This window comes from Anomalospiza imberbis, chromosome 4 (genome assembly GCF_031753505.1).
Source record: "Anomalospiza imberbis isolate Cuckoo-Finch-1a 21T00152 chromosome 4, ASM3175350v1, whole genome shotgun sequence".
Taxonomy (NCBI): domain Eukaryota; kingdom Metazoa; phylum Chordata; class Aves; order Passeriformes; family Viduidae; genus Anomalospiza; species Anomalospiza imberbis.
In genome coordinates this window covers 12,587,088-12,597,209 of record NC_089684.1, presented here as the reverse complement: position 1 = coordinate 12,597,209, position 10,122 = coordinate 12,587,088, and the positions used below count along the sequence as shown (strand labels likewise).

The 10,122-nt window shown below is 35.6% G+C and overlaps 1 long non-coding RNA gene across 1 annotated transcript; it reads left to right on the top strand.

Moving 5' to 3' along the window:
* Positions 1–503: 503 nt before the first annotated feature.
* LOC137473352 (uncharacterized) lies at positions 504–8,390 on the top strand. The gene is made up of 2 exons (XR_010998708.1): positions 504–812; positions 8,022–8,390. It is a non-coding gene; the product is annotated as an uncharacterized lncRNA (long non-coding RNA).
* Positions 8,391–10,122: the final 1,732 nt, after the last annotated feature.

Sequence of the window (10,122 nt, the reverse complement as noted above, 5' to 3'; positions counted from 1 at the left end):
CCAATCAGTACTTTCAGGATTTAAAAACATATTTCTAACTTTAAAAGGAGGTTTAAGCCATTATGAATAATTTAATGAAGTCATTAGGCTTTCTATCTAGCATTAGGAATGCAACATTGTGCTTCTGAGAAAGTGACCTCCATATAAATTGGACCAGAAAGAGCTAGGAGGAGAAATTCTCTGGGAACAAAAGGCATAAAGTAGGGGACTTCTTTCTTGCAGAGCCAATTGCAACCAAGCCCCTAAAACAGGCTAATGAAGTTCATTAGACGAAAAAAAAAAAAACAAACCAGAAAAACCCCCAACCACTAAAATAACTAACCATTAAGCATAGAAGACCTCTAATATTTTCAATACTAATTACTTGCCTTCTATCTGCAGAATATATTGCTTGTCCATTCTTTGTCTAGAGCATCTCAATTTTTTGCCTTTTTTCGATAAACTCTTCAGGCTGCTATTTGCACATAATAATTTTTAGAACGTCTTTGCTTCACTGGGCCATTTCTCCCAATTGTGCTCTCCGGTCATTCTGGTGGTCTCAAGGACTCTACAAACGTGTTCCTAGCCAATGAAATTTTTGTCCTGAGAAATTTCTTTCAGCCTGGTATCATGATAAACTTAATTAGAAGGATGGGCAGGCAAGGGATTTTATTCTATTGCTTTGTTAATGTAAATCAAACATCCAATCTAGGCTATGGAAGATGCTACTATTTTTCTTCTTTCTCTATTTTTCTCTTGAAATTTGTAGGACTCTGCATTAGAATCCCAACATTGATCACAGATATATTCAATAGCAGTCATGGGCAAGGCTGGTGAGTAGATGCCATTACAAAGCTATTAGTGGGGATTTTCACCTCTTTGTGTTTCAGTACAGAAGCTGAGTCTCTGTGTTGTAACCAAAGATCAGCTAGGTAGAATTTTTACAGAGATTTTAAAACTGGCTGCAGAGAGATTGTGTCTAAAGGGTCTCAATGTTTTAGATGTTTAACTCATTTGATCTAATATCATATAAAAAGTAATTCCAATAGGAGATGACAAATTTTAATTAAATTACGGCATATTCCTGAGTGCAAACCCATGATTTTAAGTTATTGTCCAAGTAAAACTGTGGGCCTTAGAATGTAGGTCAGAAAATACTGAATTTTTCTCCTCTGCTAGGTTGACATAGAAGGGCAATTGGAACAGAAAGGTCTTGTCTTGCTCCCACCTCAGGGACTTATTCTTGTTGCCTTGCCTTGGAGATGGATGTGGTTAGGAATGTCCTCGTTTATGAGCTCAGACCTGTTCTGTTTCAAGAGACAGTTTGCTATCATGAAAACTGGTAAATAATGCACACTGTTGTTCAACATGTAGAGCTATGCTGGAAAATAATTCAGCCATCACAGATAATTATTTTACATGACGACACATTTTCAGGGAGAATTCCATGATACTTGGTACATCTTCTTAAGTGCTTGGGCATGTAAGTGGTGAAGATATTTTACAGAGTACACATTGTATGTGGTATTTCTTGGATAGCAAAATTTAGTCTCCTCTGTTCTGGTTGAATCACCTGTTCTTAACTTCTAATAAGAGTTTTTGAGAAAAAGTCTCATTTGAAATTATCACTTAATGAATTAATAAATCTTGAGACAACGCAGATAAATCCTACCTTTTATTTAAAAAAAAAAAAACTTATATCCAGTGTGATTTTCCAGAGGAAACTGAACCCAGATGTAGAACATCCATGTTCTGCATGATTGTTTTTCATTATGGCCTTTGATGGCTAAATGGGATTTTTCTTTTGGTGATTACTACAGCCAATATTTGAAATTAATCTTTTCAAATAAACAAGTGGATATTGTTATGTTCAAATTCTTGTGGGGTCAAATCCTTCTCCTGAATAAACTTTGTATAAATTTCTGTCACTTTTTTATGTGCATTATGAGCATTGGATCTCTGTAGGGCTGTCTTTGATGAAAAACTAAAAACAACCCTTGGGTCTTATTTTTAATCATGGAAGCACTTTGCACATGAGTTAGATCTCTTTTTCCAAACAAATATTTACTAAGAATGCATGTTATAATAACTCTTGTGAATATAAATGTGTTTTGAATAATTATACTTTCATTTGGGTAGAGTTAAACCACATTCTGTAAGTGAAAGAGACTTTCCCAGTAGCAAAGGCACAACATTCAGCCAGCAGAACTGGGCCTGAATAAGTGTTTTTAAAAGGCACCTGCTAAGTTAAGATCCACTTCTCCTGTTGCCTCTGACCAATCCGGATCTGTGAATAAAAATTGATAGCTTACATTAGTTCATTGTTTTGTTGCACTGTTTTGCTACTGTCAAAAATTAACTATTTTACAACATCTGACAATTTCTTTACTTAGTCCAATCACATTTATTTGTCAGAAGGTAGAGGTCTACCAGCAGTGTTCAAGACATACCTCTCAGTGGCTTTTTAACAAAGATGATGGTGAGCACTAAAGCTGGCTTTTACACGTTTTTGTTTTAAGCCAATGGATTAAATTAATATTGATCTGAACATAAGCATTTTCATGCAAGGGTCCTTATATACTGCAAAGGCTTTCAGAAGTTATCCAGCTTGCAAGAGGGAGTTTACAGGGCACTTAAAAGAGAAGTTAGCAGGGTTGTTTGATGTTGTGTCAGAACATCTGGGTTTTGCACCAATATAACACTGTCATATGGAAGCAGTACTTTTCCTTAAACGGGCTTTTGGCTTTGTTTTACGGAATGCTTGTTACAGAATTTATAGAGGATAGTAAACATAAAAGCTCTTTACTCTAAAGCTTAGTATAAAAATTTCTGCATGGTTTATTTCACTGTGTAAATTTATTATCTTCTCAAGTGCTTTTAAAGCAACAACATTGTGAATCTCTGCATTCAGACATCAATTAGAATTTTTAAAAATATAATTGACTGTCAGTGTAGATTGATCAAAGTTTTAGTTTGTCCACTGAGTTTTTCTGTTTGTAATTAGAGGGTCTTAGGAGTGAGTTTTTTTTTCAGAAACCATGCAAAATAGCCATCAGAGCATGGTCAGAAGATAAGTTCTCTCAGTGACCTGGGCTTGCTGTCACAGTAGGAGGAAACATCACATTGTAACCAAAGGAACATTGCCCAAGTCCAAATCTAAAGCCAGACTACAAGGAACAAGTGAACAAAGAAATAATTAAGAAATCCTAATGCAACTTTGCTGGCAGATTCCTTTTTCTGAAATGTCAGAACTAAATGGCACTTTTTTACTTTGTCTCTTTTTTTCCATCTTTCTCCCTGCTAACTATAATGAGCTTGTACATATATAAAAAAAGTACTAATTCAGGTATGCTGCCCCCTAGATAGTGTCATGTTTTTGAGGCCTTTCCCTGAAAGTAGGAAAGGTTGCTCTCTTCACATTTCTCTAGCTCAGAGAAAAGAATGAAATAAAATTTTTACTGTTCTTAATGAGCAACATAATATTTGGATAATTAATATTTTAGAGGCAATCTATATCAGTCCTGCAGTATTGCTTGTGTATACAGGAAAGTGGACAGTTAAAAGCCATTTGAGGCTGAAAATCAGAGTGCAGTATTGCCAACCAATGAAGGTGGAAAAACTTGCCTTTCATTTAGACTAGGGAGAGATTGTCCAGCTTCTTGATTTGGTTTATAGGTATCTGGTTTTCATCTTTCAATTTCTTTTATTTTTCAAAGTAAGTTTTAAATGCCACCTTTGTTGTGTGTAGGTGGAAGGTTCTGTATTGCCCTTGTTAGGATCTTACACTATTTTTTGCCTGTCAGGGGAAAAAAAGGATTTTTCTGTTTGTTAGTTAGTTTCAGGCTGACCTAGGATGTTTTTGGTTTTCTGCCCAAAAACTAGAACAGAAGTCCTTTCCAGACCAGCCACAGAGCCCAAGCCCTCTTTGTGTAACTTTATACCAGAACAGAAGTGTGAGCCAGTTTGCTTGCACCATATTCCCATGGACAGCCTGCTATTTTTGAAGTATCTTCACATCAAACAAAACCAGGAACAAAATAAAGATATTTTTTCTCTTTTAATCCAACAAAGATAGAAGAAGGGCAAATGAAATTCATGTGTGTTGAAGACCAAAAACTGATGGGAGAGGTAAATAGTCCTCCAGGTTGGCATAGATTGGAAAACAGGTATTTTAACAAAACTATATATTTAACCATATAGTTTCTTTAAGCTTCTTGCAGACTTGAATTGCAGCTTCAGCAAGGTTCAAGATCTTGCTGAAGAAATGCTTTTTTGTGTTGTCTGTGACAACAGAAAACAGCAGTATTAATGACAAGGAACTATTATAGGATAGTTCATCATTTTTAATGTAAGAGAGGAAGTAAATCATGGTCATATGTATCGTTTGTCTTGTTTGGAATTATCTCTATCATGTTGGAAGTTTTTATTCGGAAGTCTGTGTTGACTTTCATGATTAGGGACAGGAATCCTACAGCTGACAGGAAAGTGACCTATAAATAATGGCCCATGATGGACTTGATATATAGTCACTAAATTAAATATTCTAGTACCTCTTTCCTTTGTCTTGTTTCTCAGTTTCTGTCTTGTTTAAGGTTATTTCTTTCAACATATCCCACTAGCTATCTGGTAGGAGTGAGCTTTCTTTGTGCTGTAAATGTATTCCATTTTCATCAGAAAAGTGTCACTGAAAATATTGGATTTTTTTTTGTGAACAAGGACTTCACTTGAATACAACTGGATATATAGTTGATAACAGATTTCCAAGTCAAAACCAACTTTTTTTTTTTAAAAAGTAAAGGGTTATAATCACATAGATACCAATATTTTATAAAATAGGATTAGAAGTCTTACAATGTATTATGGATTAGGGATTTTTGAGCAAATGAAAATGTTACAGCTTAGTAACAATATAAATTTGCAACACATCAGAAAAACTATAGTAATAATCTACATCTAATTTTTTTTTTATAGAAAAACTATAGTAATAATCTACTAAACTATAGTAATACTCTAGCATGTAGAGTACAGCTCTTACTACCATGCAGTAGTAATAGCTGTAGAAAATCAGTGAGCTCATGATACCAGCCCATTTACACTCTCTGAGTCAATAAAAAAATACCAATTTTCCAGCAAGGAATAAATTATTTTATTTCATTTACTAATGGCAAAAAATGTACACATGGGATGATAACATCATGTAGCAGATGTGCTCTGACTTTGCATCATAACTTGTGTGGTCTTGTCTCTAATGATAAGAACCTGATGCTTCTAATTGATAGTTATAAAAAGGATCTGTGTTAAATCTGTCCTCTAAAAGGGGACGTTCTTATTATTGAGGTGGAGAAAGGTGTTAGGAGAGAGGAATCCTACCTCCACTCTAGCCCATGTGAATTTTACCTTTCGATCCATTGAGTCCAGGGTTTCACCCCAAATTTGTAGTTCAGATGTCCCGTATTTACTCATGAGTAAAGAGAAAAGCAGAAATAGCCATGCCAAATGTGCTTGCTTAGCAGGCTTTCAGCAAGCCTGCCAGGAGTGAACTCCCCTTGCAACACAGTTCAGTCTGTGTTGCACACATCACACTGGCAGCTGACACTGCTTAAAAATCTACAACAGAACACTGCATGAAAGAAGAGCCATAAATCTGGGGTTTGGGCCACCTATATTTCTGCAAAACTTGCAGAAAATTTATGTTGGCAAATAAATTAGGCTGTGCTTCATAAAAAGTAGCAACTCAGTTGTTTTGACCTTTGTTTTCGTTTATAAGATTATGACATCTACAAAAAAGATGATATGACAGCAAGACCCTCATTGTTGTGTCTGCCAGTCTCACCTTCTCTCCCTTTTGAAATCAAGATGATTTACTACAGGAACAGGAATAATTAATATGTCTAAGTGGCTTAGTGGACCAGATACTTCTGCTTGAGATTATGCTTGGTTGATGGAATAAATTACAGTACTTGTAGTTTTTTTCCAGTTGAACCTAAAGGATAAATTTTATCTCATTTATAATTGAGCTCACTGTGTTTGAGTAACTCAATACATACACTGCTTAGTTATACTGAATTCAAGCTTTTGAGTCTACATCATTTTCTAGAGTAGAAAACATGCCGTGGTCTGTGCCATGAGCACTACTTATAATGTCTATGAGACTACTGGAGTGACTAACATAGCTCTTTGAAGACTACTCGTATATACAATATGCAGTTATGATTTAATTTGCTTTATCAAGGGTTGTGCATCTACTCATTAAAATGTCACTTCTTGTCCAAGCTGGAAATGATGTTTTTCCACTGCAGAGCTGCAGCTCTACTACTCATCTGTCTAGTCACACACTAACCACAAAAAAGAGGAATCACAGTTCATAACTAGAGATGGAGCTATTCCACTCCTATTTCCCTTTCGGTTAGTAAACTTGAACAATTGAGGAGATACAGCAACAGATGGTGAAAGACAGTGATAATAGTAAAAGCCCTACAAATACCAAAAATCAACTTGCAGTTTCTTTTCTTCTCTAATCAGCTCTACAAAACAGTCTTGGAGAAGCAGAAAGAAAGTACAATAGTTGCAAGAAAGTTGATAGAAACACAAGGTAGCTGATACAAACAGAGTGGCCTTAAATGTATAAAATAAGGAAAACAATGGGTTCATACTTGTACTGCAAGAGTTTGCTTTAATGGCTGTAATTGTATTAGATGGAGTCAGCTACATTTCAGTCAAACTCTTCATTGTGGGCCCTATTTACATACTCATTTTCAGTAAAAAGAGTGTTGATTCCATGTTATGATCTAAATGGGTTGAATAACATATTAATATTGAAAAAAAATTACTAATACTGAAATAATTTATGATCGCTCTGTGATGGCAAAAGATTGAAGGCACATCAATATTCCCAATGCACCAAGTGTGTCCTTTCAGATTGTTCAGGTATCAGCTGGGCAACTAAAGGAGCCCACTGCATTCATTGCCTGTTTTTTTTGTCCTCATTATTGTGTGAAACAAACCTCTTCACAACATGACAACCAGCTTGCTATAGTGAAAGCATGCTAACTGTATAGCTTCTTATCCAGACAGCTAGGTAATACTAAGAGTATATAATAAATATATAATGAATGCTATATTATTAATTAAGAGCCTATAATGATGTAAATCATTGCATGAATAACTCAATCTGAAAAAAGCCTTTTACCTAAACAAAATGGGTGGAAATAAGGCCTTTGGATTTATCACTGTTTGCCAGTTGAGAATACTTAAATGTGTTGAAGCTTGGGCTCTTTACCTTTCAGGATAATAGCAAGCAATTAATTTTAATTTAGGATATTTCTATAAGCTCAGGATCTCAAAGTTATATAGGAGTTATATAGGCATTGTATAGGCTTGCTGTCCATCTATTAGTAAACAGCACATTGTGTTTTCTTTTCCAAGTTATGGCTGGCTATTTATTTCCTCATTTGCTCATCTGCATTTTTAACTTTTTATAAAAGGATTCAGAAAATCCATTTTGTATGCTTACTTAGGAAATCTGAGATCCTGAATCATTTCTCAGATTCCTTGAAATGCATTTAAAAACACATTTGGTAAACTGTTCGATGTGAATAGCACACCAGGAACATGTAAATTTTCAATGATGCCAGAAGTAGAGTTTTGATTTCTTGGTCTTAGCATTTCACAGTTTGTTTATATCAGCAGCAAACATTTGTTTGCAAAAAAACCTTTCTTTTCCAGATGTGAGTTTCAAGGTGGCATCAGTACAAAAAACTTGAAATGCTGTGCCTTTTTAGCGAGACAATTTTAAGGGATGATTTTCTGATTAACTTCCAGCACTTGCTTTTGCCTAATTCTTTAGTTCTAATATACTTGAATGAATAGTAGCCTGTGGAGTAATGTCAAATAAACACGTATTTCAAATGAGAGCAGGGGGAAGTGTAATTTTCTATGCAGTAACAGGCTAACCATATATTCATAAGAGGTATTTGGCAGGAGTTTGATTCAATAAGTTATGAATAGCCACTCCCCGCTGTTTTACTACACCCCCTACACAGGGCCGCATCGAAGACCTGCAAAGTCTACAATTGCAAACGGGACCTAAATTCCAGGGTGGTAGGAGTCCAATATTTGACATCAGCAGGAGAACTACAAAGCTAGCAATAGCCAAGGAAGAAACAGAATTCTAATCAAGACTGAATTAATGTTGACGTGATGATTTGAAACCCAACATGAAAAACAAAACAATAGCAGATCTGGCCCTATATGGGCTGATAGTGCCACCCAGCCTGAATTGCTGTTGAGAGCTCGTAATTTATTGCACCAGCATGCTTGATTGCTGTCATTGTGCCAGAGGTTTGCTACTCCTGAAATCTGAATGGGAAAGGAGAGTAGATAATATCTGAAAATAAACAATCAAATGAAAATTTCTGTGGCAGAGGCTTGTTTATCATATCTTCAGATAAGCAGCTGGAGGTTGCTGAGTATGAATTGCATAAGGATCATATGGTGCTATTAATACTCAGCATTTTTTCTGTAAACCTATACAATGAAACTGAGCATTTTTTCTCTACCTTTTGGCTTTAGAAATCAAAATGTATAAGTCTAGAGAGAGATTATGCATGAAAAAGGAATGTGAATTCACATTTTCTTTTGTAGTAGAAAGCCATGTCCACACAGGGTTGATCAAGAGAAAAACCAAAACAAAATAAAACCACTGGAAAATCTTCAATGGATTGCACTTGAATTTGAAACAGACCACAAGTCAGCTGCATCAGAGAGGCATAACAGAGCCCTTTCTATGTCCTCTAGCTAATGGCCAAAGCAAAACAGTACAGCAGTAACATAGCTTCAGACAGCTATGATTTAATTCAAAGGTCTGATCTTCCATTGATTTTCACCCTTTCCACATTCACTAAATCAAAGACTCACTGAAGCAGAATGGGTACAGTCAGAAGGGACCACAGCAGCTCATCTGGTCCAGCATTGCAGAGAATAAAGCAACAACAGTACATGACTATGGGCCTGCAGGCTGATTGCATTGAAACAAACATCTCGTTAAAATTTGTATTGCCAGTTGCATTCCTTGTATGTCTGAATTTTAAGACAGTAGCCAATTAAACTGTCATTTTGGCTCTCATCACTTGGGTTTCTAGCTTAGTGTAAGGCCATCTCCAATCCTCGGGCACTGTTAGAAGTACTTTCCTTTAAAACAGACTTCCATGAAATCACTTCTGTGTCCACAGGTTCAAGAACATCAGCACTGTGCTGCTGACATTTTAGGCTTTGGCAATACAGTAAAGCAATTATATTAGGTGGGGTTTCCCTTCTACTTTAGAGATCTTGAGCACAACTTCTTCCATCCTGACAGCAGCTACTTGACATTCAAAGCATACTAGGGGCAGATAGTGTACTAAGAACAATGACAAATTAATCCAAAAACATTTTGGAAAAGCAATGAATAACAGGCTTTAATTGCTTCAGCCATGTTGGTAAAAAATTCCCTAAATCCAGATTCAGCCACACCCTAGCCAGTTGTTTCAGGATTGCAGGACCAAACCCATTAGTACTGGCTCCTCTATTTATATTTTTATGGTAGTACATGGTTCAGTTCACATGTTAGTTTATTTATGTCCAAATATGTAACAGAGTTCCAACTGACATGGCATACAGTCACTTTAAAACTGAGTAAGCTATATTGAAATCAGGGAGACATTTGAGGTGTAACATGCTATTAACATAAGATCGAAGAGAAAGTCCAACTAAAAAAATACAATGAAAAATGTTTCTCTCACATTTATTTTCAAATTCTTTGTAATGGTTTGATTGCTTTGTCTCCCTTCATGGCTCATAAGAATGACATCTGTTCTTACTGATAACCTGCAAACTGCACATCTGGTATCAGATACCTTCTGTCTTCATCATGGCTTACTTGTTTATATACTTAAGGTGCTATGTTTGTTACTGAATATATAAGCTCTTTGAAGCAGATATTTTTATAAGATCTTGAAGTGATCTAGCTCTGGACTTCAGGTCCCCTACTCTTTCTGTCTAATTATATCTGTATTAGTATGTGTTTGAAAATATATATAATAAATTTATAGGCAAGTTGCTGGAGCTGAGTTGTAAGAAAATATAAGTAAAATTAATTTAAGTGAG